The 14,947-nt window shown below is 43.7% G+C and overlaps 1 pseudogene; it reads left to right on the forward strand.

Annotated features, from left to right (window-relative positions):
- Positions 1–319: 319 nt before the first annotated feature.
- LOC147340497 (germ cell-less protein-like 1 pseudogene) lies at positions 320–1,940 on the forward strand (annotated as a pseudogene).
- The last annotated feature ends 13,007 nt before the right edge of the window (positions 1,941–14,947 follow it).

Below are 14,947 nucleotides of genomic sequence, written 5' to 3' on the forward strand. Positions count from 1 at the left end.
CCCTGAGGGGGAGGAGGAGGCCGAGGAGGTAGCAGTGGCAGTGATAGAGGAAGGGGAGGAGAGCGAAGAGGCCAGACCCATCACTAGCCAAGGGCGCCACAAGCGGAAGACAGGCCCAGAAGGGCAGCTCACAAAAGCGCCTCACAGGAAGCGAGCAAAAGACAGTTTAGAGTCCGTTTATAAGACACTTTTTCTGAGAGGAGAAGGGAGTGACGTGCAGATCCGTGCCCTGGGGAAGGAGTGGAACTTGCACAAGGTCTACTTGTGCCGGTCAGGATACTTTGCTAGCATGTTCAGTGGTGCGTGGCGTGAGACAACCATGGATACTGTAGAGTTGCAGATGCCTGACGAGAACATTGATTGTGAGGCACTGCACGAGGCTTTAGGTTCCCTGTACCGAAACTCTGTGCTCATCCCACCCGGTCGAGTGGTCCCCATGCTGGCCACAGCCAGCATGCTGCAGCTGGACAAGCTGATTCAGCAGTGCGGAGAGATAATGAAGGAGACGGTCAGTGATCAGACCGTGTGCAGCTACTACTGCTCTGCTGAGAGCTACGGACTCCAGAACATCAGGGCCATGTGTCTTCAGTGGCTGCTGGACAACCTGATGACCCAGCATAGTGAGGAGTTATTGAGAGAAGTTAGCCTGGATCTCATGAAAGAGGTCATTGCCTCTTCAGAGCTCTTCGTGATGGAGGTAGAGATGGATGTGTACACGACGCTGAAAAAGTGGATGTTCCTGCAGCTGCAGCCGACATGGAGAGGCCCCCGCAGAGACCTGCTGCCTGACGCCGACTCGTGGTTTGCCAGGTCCAGGCAGGAGTCAGAGGGCACCCCTTTCCTGGAGACCGAGCAGGGCAGAGCCTTCGTGCCAGCGTTCCAGCAGCTGCGGCTTGCCTACATGATCTGCGACCTGCCGTCAGCACGCATCATCGACCAGGATGCACTGATCCCTGCCACGTGGCTGACCCCAGTGTACAAAGAGCAGTGGCTTGCCCTCCTCCGGGCTGAGCAGACCAGAGACCTCGGGCCCGTGGATGTCTTCGTGTCCGACCTCCAGAGGACCAGCATGCGGTGCGGGGGCCAGCTCCTCAGGGATAAGCAGTGCAGCTGGCGGTGGGCAGGCTTCAACGTCGGCTGGGACTTGGTGGTGTGCTATGCCAACCGGCGCATCATTTTCAAGCGCAGCGCGCTGAACAAGTCCTGCGGTCTCGGGGTCAGCTTACTCTGGCAGAGAAAGGTCGCGTTCCGCTTGCGCCTGGCCTCCTTGGACAGGGCTGGAAGAGCCATTTTCCGGAAGGAGACAGAACTCCAGGTGCTTTCCCTGGGAAAGGATGAAGAGCTAGAGGTGGTGAATCTGGAGAACGAAGATGTGGTTTTCCCCATATATGTGACCTGTAATTTCCTGTACCTCCCCAGAGAGGGGCGTTTTCCTGAGTGAGGACTCCTGAAAACAAAATCTCAGAGAGGTGAGCAGCTCTTTTCCTGGGGTCAGGGACGACCAGCTTTGTCCAGATGCCAGCTCCTTCTGCGGGACCAACCGGACTTGCCCACCTCTGGTGGCCCACCTCTGTCAGAGTCTTTGTTGAACTGTAGCTCATAATACTTGAGATTGTTTACCTGAGCCTATGAAGAGGAGAAATTTTAAAGCCCTGCTCCCCCAACACCTTTAGACCTCATTTGTGCTGTTAAAGTGGCAACCTGTCCTCCTGGTTTACCATCCATCAATGCCCCCTCCCATCATTTCTGCAAAGTCAAAGACCAGTTGACTTTAGAGAGAACCTGTGAACCTACCTACTCTACTACTGTTGGGGAAACTCTTTTAAAATATGCATTTCCTTTAGCTTGATTAAAGGAATGTTAAAGAAACCGTTTGGTTTCTCTTTCAGTTCGCGTGTTTAGAGCCACTCTGCCCCACTCATTACCACTACTACCGCTAGCTTCCTTTGGATTGCTTCCCTTTCCCCATTCCCTGCCACTGAGCGTGTAGTACTTGGTTCCCATGATCTCTCACTCTGTGAACACACCCAGGCTACACTGATGATCTTCTCTTTATTGGTTGTTCCTCAACATTCTTAGGTTAGTTGACTTCATATCGTATCTTGATGTTACTTTGGCTTTATTTTGACTTTCCTAGCATTTTAACCCTAGAAAGACGCCTCAAATCTTATACAACCCTATATTGGGGGTGGAGTGGAAGGCGGCAGATTGATGCTATGAGGACATCTCGGTACTAGACAGACTTTTTCTGTGGCATACAGCCATGAATTATTTATGCACCAGAATGCACTCTCTAAGCACGCTGATGGCCTTTGCCCTTCAGAAACATTTGACGTTGGAATTGTACGTGGAAAGACTCTTTCCCGCTTAAAAACAGGTCTGGTAACCTCTGGAAAGGAACGCTTTTGAATTATAATGGGAATTATTTGGCATCTGGAAGTGGCATCACGAGAAGTCCACACTAGTAATCAAAAGGGTAAGATAAAAAGTGTTTTTGTCACAAAAGGAGAAGCACACTAGTCACGATTTGAATTTGTTAGTTTCTGATTACTGTTAACTTACAAATTGTCACCATCCCATTCCCTCCATTGAGTCATTTTGAGGTCAAAGAATGGAAAACTCTATTTAAGAATCCATATAAATAATAAATACATGCTTGGAAAGAGTGTGATAAATTAATACAAGATGAACAAATTAAAAAAATAGTATACTCTATTGGTGTTTGGCAGATTCATGTTGATGTATGGCAAAACCAATACAATATTGTAAAGTAATTAGCCTCCAATTAAAATAAATAAATGTACATTTAAATTAAAAAAAAAAAAAAAACAGTCACCAGATTTAAGGCTTTACTTAGTTGAAATCAGAATTTTCCTTACTGGTGGTTTATGTTTCTCTTCCCAATTAGATTTTATCCATTGTCATTCAGTGAACAAATTACTTTTGACTTTATCCATTCATTCATTCCTTTTACTCTTTAAGGAGATTTGAAAGGCTTCCTTATCCCAAACCCACATACTAGTATTAGAGTAATATTTACGTGACAGTTACTTATATGAAATGGTTCAACCAGGAAGCTGCTGTTGCATCCTTCGATGTTTGCCCTTAATTTTGCAGCCCCCTACCCTTTCTCGTGTTCCCTTATATTCCATATACCTAACCAACTACAAACAATAGACTTCATTTTATTTGTGTTTAAAAATAACTGGGGAGAAGAGTAAGTCATGATTCAGTTGAAACGTAAAAATTATTGTTATTTTTTTTTTTCGGTAAGAATTTCACTTTCTTTATATAAACTCTCTAAGCAATTTGAAATCACTTTTTCTTGAGCTGAATGCCAAGATGCCATTTCATCTAAACAGAGGTATCGTCAGTTGGGAAATTCAGAGACTACTTAGCTACAAGTGTACCTTGACTGAAAGATCTGCTTTTGTTTTCCTACCCAACGAGCTTTAAATCCTTAAATTGCTTGTTGCCGCTTACAATAGAAAGATGTTCAATAATGTACAAAGAGTGACAGCTGAAATACACTCATTTAAACATTTAAACTCTCACAAACCCTGACTGTTGCCATTTGCCAGTTTGGGCAATTTATCCAATACCTGTCTCTATTTTTTCTCTTTTTTTTTTTCTTTTCTTTTTGACTGCTCAGGATGAGGAAGAAACCTTTTCCCATGTTGATACTCATTTTGTTAGCCTCTTCGTAAGGCATGGGGAAATGGGGAGGCAGGGCGAAGTACAGTCATGGTAACGCTATAGGAAACCATCAAGCTAAATAACAGCAAAGTAAACGCCACACTAAAGGAGATGTACCCCTATGGGATACCACGTGGTCCTTGACAATGATGAGGATTTATCCCTGTCTCTGTTTTTCCCTCTCTGTATGTCTGCCGCTCTCTCTGTCATCCCCTATCTCTGTCTCCATGATGTCTGTCTGCATCCCTGTCTAATTTCTATCTACCTCTGTCTTTGTCTTCCTCAGTCTCTGTCTCAGACTGCCTATCTTCGTCACTCTCTGTCTCTGTCTTACTGTCCGTATCTTTCTGTTTCTCTCTGTTTCTGACAATCTGTTTGTGTCTGGGTCTCTATGTTTCTGTCTCTGTCTCTGTATTTCTCCAGTGCTTCTGTATCCGTCTGTATCTGCATCTCTCTGTGTCTCTTTCTCCATCCGTCTGTCTTTGTCTTTCCCTTTCTGTCCCGATCTGTCTCTGTCTTTCTCCCCACCCCCAACCTTGTTTCTCTCTGACTCTCTCTCTCCCCATCACTATCTCTATGTCTGTTGGCTCTCTTTCAGTGTGCGTCTGTCTTTCTCTGTCTCTCGGTCTGTCTGTCTCTGTCTTTCTATCTGTGTCAATCAGCCTCTGCCTGTCTCCCTGTCTCTGTCTGCAACCATCATTCTTTGCCTTAGTTTGAATGGGTGTCTGTTTGTCCCTGTCTGTGCCTGGCTTCCTCTGCCTCCCTGTCTCTGTCTCCATCTATTTCTACCTGTCTCTGTCTGCCCCTTTCTGTGTATGCCTTTCTACCTGTCTCTTTTGGGGGAGGAGGTACAATTTCTGAGTCTGTCCATCTGTTGGGCTTTCTCAGCCTGCCTGACCAGCTATCTCTGTTTTTCTGTCAGGCTGTCCTGTCTCTGGCTGTTTCTACATCTGGTTCTGTTGCATCTTTTGATAGTCCATCTCTGCTTCTGCCTGTCTTAAGGAGACAGGAATGAAATGTTATTACAATTCGGTAGACAAACCCTCTTCTGTCATCTTCCCTTCCAGTGGTGTCCTAGAGATAGATGCTGTAAGAAGATAAAGCTTAGCATTCGTATTCAAAGACACAAGAGACTTAAATAAACAATGACTTATGAAGGAGAAAGCAGTGCCCCAGGGATGGAAGTGGGATGGACACAGACAGCAGACCAGTGTAAATTATGCTACTGTGGAAAGGGTCTATATATAAACAGCACAAAGATGACACTGAAATTTCGATGAAAGATAAATCATGTGCTGGAAAAAGAAAACCATCTTTTTAAGAGGAAAATAAAAAGAAGAGGGAGTGTCCAGCCACAAGGTCTACAGGAAGGTACTTGCCAAGTCTCAGCCACAGAATTTGGACATGAAACTGCCTGGTGAGAGTTAAAATAGCAAAATTCACCTATTTTATATAAGCACATCACATCAGTTTAATCATGCGATTAAACTTAAACTTTTGAATTGGGGTCAGCAAACACACACACAGACACACACACACACACACGGAAATAAGTGGATTGAAGCAGAATCCAAGGTTTTTATGTCATCACCTGTTCAGCTAGTAACATGACTTCTAAGACATTCATACACACACACACACATTTATATTTTATGAGCCCTCATGAGGTTCCACCCTTTCCTTGTCCACTCAGCTACCTGGGCCTTGATGCCCTTCCCTTTATTCAAGATAAATCTCTTGAAAGGGGTGTGTCATCTGCCCCCTGTTCTAAGGTTTACTTGCTTGACTCCAGGCACCATCTATATGTCATAGACTCTCAAATTCATAGCCCATGCACAGACCTCTTCTTTGAATCCAGACCTATAGCCAGCAGTCTGCCCCACCACTTGGAAATCTCAAAGGTGGTGCGATCTACAAAGGAACAAAATAGAACGTATAGTCCAGGCAACCAATTTTAATCTAAATGTAGATTCCTTCCTCATTTGAGTAAATAAATAGAAAGACACTGATGCTGGTAAGGAGAAAATAACCAGGATGTTAGCTGAAACTTATACTTCTTCAAGTGCTTGTGTTTCAGAAGTAAAATTTGTCTATTCATGACATTCTAAAGAAAGGTGGCAATTTTTTTTTTCTAGTAGTAAGAGAATTGAAATTTACCTCATTTATTTAGACAATAGCCAATTGATATATGAACAGTCTTCGGGAATGATTTGTTCTAACAGTGCAGATGAAAGTTTGGTTTAGTCTGTGAACACGTTTTCATAGCATGTCAGTTGCTATGATTAGATTCTGAGATCAGACACCAAAGGATAAATTTCACTCCACATGGTAGCAAACTTCAACTATCAAACTTGGTTTAAAGACTAGCAGGGTAATAAGATGCAGTGGAAGGAACAAAAACTATCTGGGCAGATTCAAGGTAAGATTTGAATACCCAAAAGATCCTTAATTCTCTGAGCAGTATTCATCACATAAACACACTGCATTACATTGGTGATGTCTGTCAATTATTTTAAAAAATAAAAATAGTACATGGTGATGGCAAAAATAGGAATCTACAAGCAGCTGATGGTTTTGATTAGCGTGTTTGCTGTACATGGGATTTTATGAAGAGTGGTGACTCTAAGTGAATTAAAATCATCCAAGCGGTCACGAAGAGCATGTTTTGGGTGAAGGCAAGTGGCTGAGTATGGTCCACCACAGGTGAGGAGACTTGCTGTAGAGGTATATTCTTAAAGATGGTAGCCCCTAGTCGTATGTGATTATTTAAATTGATTAAAATTAAATAAAATGGAAAATTCAGTCTCTCAGTCTCACTCGCAGCATTTGAAGTGCTCGATGGCTACATGTAAACCCGTGGCTACTATACTGTGCGCAGCGCAGATATGGAACATCTCTATCAGCGCAGAGAATTCTGTGAGATAGTGCTGTTCTATAATCAGTCATTCCAAGTAAAATTTACATTTCTTTCTGCTTCTGAATACATAGGTCGCCTGGATAACCTATGTGGGGGTGGGTGATGTTTGTGGGGATGGGGAGGAGTTAGAAAAACGGACATACAGAATGGTCACATTTGGATTTACAGGGTCTCATCAGGGTCTTATTTGTCTCACTGTGCTTACTGAGATGTTATGGAGGCTGGGGACAGGGCTTGAGGAAGGTTGGCAGCCACCCAAAGGAACCGTTTGTTCTGGAACCCTGTGCTTTGGAATGTGAAGAATTTGGGTCTAATCTTCTGTGGCCCATACAGCATCTGACCTGGTGGTCAGGCCATCATCTCAAACTCATTGTCCAAAACTCAACCTTTGCTTTCTTTCTCCCATTCCACGATCATGAATATCTATTTTCAATATATTTTATGGTTGGTCTTTTACTGTTCATATTGTTAATATCTCCACCAGTATACTAGCCCTCTTCTCAGTCGCTAGGCCTTGAAATCGCTGGTTGAAAGGATACAAAATAAATGTCTTTGTAAACTGAAACTTACATTAGAAATAATAGCATGTGGGGTTATTGTAAATACATTTAGATACAAATACGTAAATACATAAATCAAATACATTTGAGTCTTCTGCTTTGCTTTGCCATCAGGTTTAACGTGATATGATATTTCGATGCCTCCCAGCTTAAGACCAGCAGGAACACATTTGTAGTTGAACAATTTGAGTTTATTATTCTTTGCAGTGAAGGAGAACATACACAGTGAAGGAACTGTGGGCCACACAAGTACGTGGGTGATAGAAAAGGGATGTTAAGAGATTTGGGCTTGGGACTTCCCTGCTGGTCCGGTGGATGAGCCTTTGCCTTCCAAAGTAGGTGGTGTGGGTTCGCTCCCTGGTTGGGGAAACTAAGGTCCCACATGTCTTGTGGCCAAAAACCAAAACATAAAAGAAAACAAACAAACAAACAAACAAAAAAAAAAACAGAAGCAATATGGTAACAAATTGAATAAAGACTAAATAAAGGGACCACCTCAAAAAAAAATTAAAGAAAAAAAGAGGTGGGCTTGTTTTAGGTGATTTGGGTGAATTTTTAAAGAAGCAGAGCTCTGATCTGGATTGGATACTGTCAGAAAGACAGGGAATTCCTATGACAGTATCTTAATAAACCTTTTCTATAGAGAGAATAGATTAGAGTGAGGTTAAAGCTACAATTGCTGAAAACAAGCAAAGAAACAAAGCAAAGGGGAAAACAAAACCCCCAAACTAGCAGTCACTCATACTAGCTAGGAGAGGGATATACGGTGATTTGTACAGTGATTTTGCTTTTGTCTGTGCTAAGGAACAAAAAAATCATGAAGTGGCCTTTGTTTTGTCTCACTTTATCATGATCTCAGAGTGACAAGATCTCATGATCTCACCTGAAGTTGGCATTCCCTGAGATTTTTTTCAATGTCTAATGGGAGAATAACATGTCCTAGCCTGGATGTCAAGAGATACTTTTTAGTACCCCCTTCTGGCCACAAGCCATTAACCCATGTTATCTAGATTATCAACATTGCTCTGATTTTGATGATCAGGAATTTGTTTAGAGAATGTAGTCTGTAGTAGGACATGGATTGGTCTCTCCTGCTCCTTTTGCAGTAGAATGCATCATTGAATACTCTGGTGTGACACGGGCTGTGCAATAGCATTTAAGACTCCAGACAGGATGCATTGGCCAACTGCAAAACAAGTAATCAAACGAAACACAATGATTATTAGTCCTTGAAACAGGACTTGAAGTCAAGGGCTTGGATTATAAAAACCAGGCAATGAATCCAGCTGGGTTCACCTTTGAGCACCACATGACTTTTGTTAGAATCAAAGACAAGTTTTGGACCACCCTTGCTAGTTATCATTTTCCCTAATGTGAGAATAGCAAGTCACAAAGCCTATATGAATAGGGAGTCAGTTATTCTTCGTGTGTGTGTGTGTGTGTGAGAGAGAGAGAGAGAGAGAGAGACGCTCAGTCATGTCTGACTCTTTGCAACCCCATGGACTATAGCCCAGGAGGCTCCTCTGTCCATGGTATTCTTCAGGCAAGAATACTGGAGTGGGTTGCCATTCCCTTCTCCAGGGGATCTTCCCGACCCAGGGACCGAACCCGGGTCTCCTGCATTGCAGGCAGATTCTTCACCATCTGAGCCACCAGAGAAGCCCTTCCTGGTGAGTTTTTAAAAGAAATTGGTTTGACTGTTACTGGATAATCCCCTCTCTCTAACCCCTCCCCCCTCCCCCACCCGTTTCTGGGAAACAAGATCTGCTGGAATGTGTAGTTTAACATATCACGGAGTCTCAACAATTATCCTGAACACACAAGATAAGTTAGCGTATGCCATATGGGTGTTATATAAGATGTTACATAACAAATAGTACCTCATTGTGGCATGGCCTCTATCAGGAGAATAAGCATCATTTGTTACAACTAGACACAGCCGATTTTGTGTTCCCCAAGGTAAGTGATGTACTTAGCAGAACTTCCCTCGTGTGGCTCAGCTGGTAAAGAATCCACGTGCGGTGGAGGAGACCTGGGTTCGATCCCTGGGTTGGGAAGATCCCCTGGAGAAGGGAAAGGCTACCCAGTCCAGTATTCCGACCTGGAGAATTCCACGGACTGTATAGTCCATGGGGTCGCAAACAGTCGAACACGACTGAGTGACTTTCACTTTCAACCAGTTTCACAAAGCAGGCTGACTATCATGAACAAATGGAATATCTTGAGCAAATTTGACTCTCAGGGTCAGGGTGGCTCCAATAATGGAGCCTACTCTTGATTGAGTGGGACTCACCGACAGGGCGCAGGAATGGCCGAGAGGAGCTACCCCGCGTCTCAGGTAAGGGGCGGTGGCCGGGAGGAGCAATCCCAAGCCCGAGGCCAGGGGCGGCGGCCGGGAGGACCGACCCCACATCCAAGGAGCCGTGGCTGCCTGGGCGCAGGAGGCCTAGAGGAGCTATCCCACGTTGAAGGTCATGAAGGGCGGCGGTGAGGAGATACCCCTCGTCCAAGGTAAGGAACGGCGGCTGGGCTTTGCTGGAGCAGCCGTGAAGAGATAACCCACGCCCAAGGTAAGAGAAGCCCAAGTAAGACGGTAGGTGGTGCAAGAGGGCATCAGAGGGCAGACGCACTGAAACTGTACTCACAGAAAACTAGTCAACCTAATCACACTAGGACAACAGCCTTGTCTAACTCAATGAAACTAAGCCATGCCCATGGGACAACCCAAGACGGGTGGGTCATGGTGGAGAGGTCTGACAGAATGTGGTCCACTGGAGAAGGGAATGGCAAACCACTTCAGTATTCTTGCCTTGACAACCCCATGAGCAGTATGAAAAGGCAAAAGGAGAGGATACTGAAAGAGGAACTCCCCAGGTCAGTAGGTGCCCAATATGCTACTGGAGATCAGTGGAGAAATAACTCCAGAAAGAATGAAGGAATGGAGCCAAAGCAAAAACAATACCCAGCTGTGGATGTGACTGGTGATAGAAGCAAGGTCCGATGCTGTAAAGAGCAATATTGCATAGGAACCTGGAATGTCAGGTCCGTGAATCAAGGCAAATTGGACGTAGTCAAACAAGAGATGGCAAGAGTGAATGTCGACATTCTTGGAATCAGCGAACTCAAATGGACTGGAATGGGTGAATTTAACTCAGGTGACCATTATATCTACTACTGTGGGCAGGAATCCCTCAGAAGAAATGGAGTAGCCGTCATGGTCAACAAAAGAGTCTGAAATGCAGTACTTGGATGCAATCTCAAAAATGACAGAATGATCTCTGTTCGTTTCCAAGGCAAACCATTCAATATCTCAGTAATCCAAGTCTATGGCCCAACCAGTAAGGCTGAAGAAGCTGAAGTTGAACGGTTCTATGAAGACCTACCAGGCCTTTTAGAACTAACACCCAAAAAAGATGTCCTTTTCATTATAGGGGACTGAATGCAAAAGTAGGAAATCAAGAAACACCTGGAGTAACAGGCAAATTTGGCCTTGGAATACGGAATGAAGCAGGACTAAGACTAATAGAGTTTTGCCAAGAAAATGCACTGGTCATAACAAATACCCTCTTCCAATAACACAAGAGAAGACTCTACACATGGACATCAACAGATGGTCCACACCAAAATCAGACTGATTATATTCTGTGCAGCCAAAGGTGGAGAAGCTCTACACAGTCAGCAAAAACAAGACCAGGAGCTGACTGTGGCTCAGATCATGAACTCCTTATTGCCAAAATCAGACTTTAATTGAAGAAAGTAGGGAAAACCTCTAGACCATTCAGGTATGACCTAAATCAAATCCCTTATGATTATACAGTGGAAGTGAGAAACAGATTTAAGGGCCTAGATCTGATAGATAAGAGTGCCTGATGAACTATGGAATGAGGTTCGTGACATTGTACGGGAGACAGGGATCAAACCATCCCCATGGAAAAGAAATGCACAAAAGCAAACTGGCTGTCTGGGGAGGCCTTACAAATAGCTGTGAAAAGAAGAGAAGGGAAAAGCAAAGGAGAAAAGGAAAGATATAAGCATCTGAATGCAGAGTTCCAAAGAATAGCAAGAAGAGATAAGAAAGCCTTCCTCAGCGATCAATGCAAAGAAATAGAGGAAAACAACAGAATGGGAAAGAGTAGAGATCTCTTCAAGAAAACAAGAGATACCAAGGGAACATTTCATGCAAAGATGGGCTCGAGAAAGGACAGAAATGGTATGGGCCTAACAGAAGCAGAAGATATTCAGGAGAGGTGGCAAGTATACACGGAAGAACTGTACAAAAAAGATCTTCACGAGCCAGATAATCACGATGGTGTGATCACTGACCTAGAGCCAGACATCCTGGAATGTGAAGCCAAGTGGGCCTTAGAAAGCATCACTACGAACAAAGCTAGTGGAGGTGATGGAACTCCAGTGGAGCTATCTCAAATCCTGAAAGATGATGCTGTGAAAGTGCTGGGCTCAATATGCCAGCAGATTTGGAAAACTCAGCAGTGGCCACAGGACTGGAAAAGGTCAGTTTTCATTCCAATCCCAAAGAAAGACAATGCCAAAGAATGCTCAAACTACCACACAAGTGCACTCATCTCACATGCTAGTAAAGTAATGCTCAACACTCTCCAAGCCAGGCTTCAGCAATACGTAAACCGTGAACTTCCAGATGTTCAAGCTGGTTTTAGAAAAGGCAGAGGAACCAGAGATCAAATTGCCAACATCCGCTGGATCATGGAAAAAGCAAGAGAGTTCCAGAAAAACATCTATTTCTGCTTTATTGACTATGCCAAAGCCTTTGACTGTGTGGATCACAATAAACTGTGGAAAATTCTGAAAGAGATGGGAATAGCAGACCACCTGACCTGCCTCTGGAGAAATCTGTATGCAGGTCAGGAAGCAACAGTTCGAACTGGACATGGAACAACAGACTGGTTCCAAAGATGAAAAGGAGTACGTCAAGGCTGTTTATTGCCACCCTGCTTATTTACCTTCTATGCAGAGTACATCATGAGAAACGCTGGACTGGAAGAACACAAGCTGGAATCAAGATTGCTGGGAGAAATATCAATAACCTCAGATATGTAGATGACACCACCCTTATGGCAGACAGTGAAGAGGAACTAAAAAGCCTCTTGATGAAAGAGAAAGTGGAGAGTGAAAAAGTTGGCTTAAAGCTCAACATTCAGAAAACAAAGATCATGGCGTCCGGTCCCATCGCTTCATGGGAAATCGATGGGGAAACAGTGGAACAGTGTCAGACTTTATCTTTTTGGGCTCGAAAATCACTGCAGATGGTGACTGAAGCCATGAAACTAAAAGACGCTTGCTCCTTGACAGGAAAGCTATGACCAACCTAGATAGCAGATTCAAAAGCAGAGACACTACTTTGCCAACAGAGGTTCGTCTAGTCAAGGCTATAGTTTTTCCTGTGGTCATGTATGGATGTGAGAGTTGGACTGTGAAGAAGGCTGAGTGCCGAAGAATTGATGCTTTTGAACTGTGGTGTTGGAGAAGCCTCTTGAGAGTCCCTTGGACTGCAAGGAGATCCAACCAGTCCATTCTGAAGGAGATCAGCCCTGGGATTTCTTTGGAAGGAATGATGCTAAAGCTGAAACTCCAGTACTTTGGCCACCTCATGCGAAGAGTTGACTCATTGGAAAAGACTCTGAGGCTGGGAGGGATTGGGGGCAGGAGGAGAAGGGGACGACAGAGGATGAGATGGCTGGATGGCATCACTGACTCGATGGACGTGAGTCTGGGTGAACTCCGGGAGTTGGTGATGGACAGGGAGGCCTGGCGTGCTGCGATTCGTGGGGTTGCAAAGAGTTGGACACGACTGAGCGATTGATCTGATCTGATCTGATCTGAAAGTCATTTAGCAAACGAAATCAGATGACATGGATATGTCACTGGGCTATACTTAATAGAAGTTCTTGATTGAAGTTCTTCCTGATGATTCTACTATTACTTCTAACGATATTGTTTTCTATACTGCCTGCTTCAAGAAGTGTTGTTCCTTACATTATCAAGTGTGTGACTGAGCCACTGATATAATGATGGTGTGCAGCTCCATATGAAATCCATAAGTATAATGGTGTGACTCTGTATATAAGAAGCAACAAGACAGAATATTTTCCTGGACCAAGAGACTAGTAAGACAGGTGTGGTCCAGAGACTTTTGTTACTCACAGGGCCTAGTCCAGTAATAACACACTGAGTGGCCTATCAGTGAGATCTTTGGCAGACCTGCGAATGAACCCTCCCAGCACCATGGAACAAGATGGTAATGAAATGCTCTGCAAACCATGGTCAAACTCATGGCCATAAAAGGGCCCTGCTCTGGCAACTGGCACTTGCTATCTGCCTCTACAAAGATTAACTCATGGACACTACAGCTGCTGACCTTCAACGTCCCCTGAAAGGAGTTCAGGGTGAAAATCAGAAATTAGGCACTCGCTCTGTGTTCTGGAAAAATGGACAAAACAGGCCTTTGGATAGTTAGAGATTTTCAGGTAAAGATTTTCTTGAGCCCAAATTCTTGCATCTTCTCATACCTAGAAAAGCACCTAAATTGTTAATGGGGACAACTATTTTGGCTTTTACAGTAATACCACAGTAAGAAGCCAAGGCCTACCTGGACAAACTTTGACAACTGGCTACCTCAAGCACCTGTCTACGCTGGGTTACAGACTCATTCACCAGAAAAGAAATTATAAGATTTATTTTGTCTGTTAAATTTCAGGTTTTCATTCTTTCAACTACTTCTAACTGGGTTTTTTATACCTACATTCAAAATGTATATGAATATGCCAGATGGCTCCATTCTTATAAATAGGGCAGCCCAAGTGTTGACTCTATCCAGACCAGGATCAAAGTTACTATCAAATGTAACCTGATTCTTGCAGGTTATTCTTGGACTGCTGATTACAGTAATTCATCTACTGATATTTGGTCTCTGCATTTTAATCTACTTATCTAGTTTGTTCTTTCTAAAGGATACAATGGCTTCCCAGACAAAGTAACAGTGATGCAGAGATTCTGGCCACTCTTCAAAATGGACTCCCCTGATGTTCCACCATGGTTACAGATACAATCTTGGTTTACAAGCTCTCCTTTGTGAAAAACTATCTTGACTACAATCATTGTAATCATTCTGTTTTTTGCTGTTTGCTCCTTACATATATAACTGTGTATTTACTACTTGGGGCCCTTGGATCAGAAACCCTAAGTAAAAGGGTAAGGAGAATATGTTGCTTCAACCATTTAGGGTCAGTGCCCCTCACCTGCAGGAAGCAGTTACTGACAGATTTCTCTGCCCCTTTCCCCTCAGCAACAATATTCTCCTAAAATAAAAAGGGGGAAATGAGAGAGTTAACTTAGGCAGGTTGATAAGGAGTCAAAGCCTAAGGTCCCTTTAAGGAGGAGATAAACATTCTTTCTTTTTCACATTCTTTGCTATAGATATGTAGGCCTCGTAGGCAGCAGTATCTCTTATTCAAGGACATGTCTTTTTTTTTTTTTTTTTTAAGCTTTGGATATATGTTATGGGAGAAGGTCTGGGTAAAAACTTCCACAGCTGTAGCTCTGGGTTAACCTGTTCCTTCTGGCTAATCTCGTGCTGATGTCATCCCAGGAGGTATGTTACAGGAAAGGGTCTGGAAAAATTCTCGAAGTCTTGAGGTATCTTTTATCTAGTCTCAGCAGCTAGTTGAGAAGTGTATAACGCCTTGCTTAAAGTAGTGAGGTGGGTTCTCTCCTGCTCCCTTCTGACGTCTATGTCTGA

The sequence above is a fragment of the Bos grunniens genome, chromosome X (genome assembly GCF_055505025.1).
Source record: "Bos grunniens cultivar Pamir isolate PY7600 chromosome X, Bosgru_T2T1.0, whole genome shotgun sequence".
Lineage (NCBI taxonomy): Eukaryota > Metazoa > Chordata > Mammalia > Artiodactyla > Bovidae > Bos > Bos grunniens.